Here is an 858-nt window from a genome sequence, read left to right as displayed (position 1 = left end):
AAGGTTAGGAGAGAGTTTAGCCAGTGGAAATGGTAAAACCGCAATGAAGTATGGACTCATGGCATTTCTCCATTGTTCTATCTGCTTTGGGGCAGGGACAATGACACGTCCAGCTGCATTTGTTATTTCAAAGGGCATTTTAGGATTTTCATTCTCACCCATGGTGCACAAAGCAGGACTCAACCCTTGGTGTAAACTAAACGAGCTGCCCACAGATTCTGGCAGCCACAATGAGCCTTTTGGTGTGAGAGCTCAGACCTGCCCCTGTCCCAGAGGGAGGGGGTCATCTGTGAGGGGCTGGAACACTGACCTATCAGCTCTTAACTTCCAAACTTTCAGTAAGTCTATTATCAATGCCTGTGAGCATAATTTAAATCATAAGAACAGCCATACTGGACTAAAGCTGCATCTAGCTCTGTGTTTTGTCCTCTGGCTGTAGCCAATACCAAGTGCCCCAAGAGCTACTCAGCAAAGCACCCCTGGGAGTTGAACCCAGGCTCTCCTGTTTACAAAACAGGTGCTTTAGCCAGCTAAGCCATGGTGCCTGCCTGTGGCTAAGGGGCACTGTCTGCTCACACCTGACTCCCTGCCATCCCCACCAGGGCCTGACAAGCTTTGCATGTGTTTGGATTCTGCAAAGCAGAGGAGCAGGTGACATTTTCCTTGCAAGCTGTGTGTGTGTAAATCTTTGGCCAGGTCTGCACTACAAAGTTATTTTAACATCAAGTATGTGAAAAACACACAACGCTCCCTCGGTCGGCACCCTTCTCCTCTGTCCCAACCCACAGCCCTCCTATTCCCAGTGCCCCTCAATCCTAACCTTGACAAGAGGCCTAGAGCTTTTTGCAGCAAACTTAA

The 858-nt window shown here is 48.8% G+C and overlaps 1 non-coding gene across 1 annotated transcript; it reads right to left on the bottom strand.

Annotated features, from left to right (window-relative positions):
* Nucleotides 1-471: 471 nt before the first annotated feature.
* TRNAT-UGU (transfer RNA threonine (anticodon UGU)) lies at nt 472-545 on the bottom strand. Its single transcript has one exon. It is a non-coding gene; the product is annotated as a tRNA-Thr (tRNA).
* Nucleotides 546-858: the final 313 nt, after the last annotated feature.

Source organism: Gopherus flavomarginatus, unplaced genomic scaffold (genome assembly GCF_025201925.1).
Source record: "Gopherus flavomarginatus isolate rGopFla2 unplaced genomic scaffold, rGopFla2.mat.asm mat_scaffold_355_arrow_ctg1, whole genome shotgun sequence".
NCBI lineage: Eukaryota > Metazoa > Chordata > Testudines > Testudinidae > Gopherus > Gopherus flavomarginatus.
Note: the sequence above shows the minus strand (reverse complement) of the source record. Positions and strands in the feature narration are given on the sequence as shown.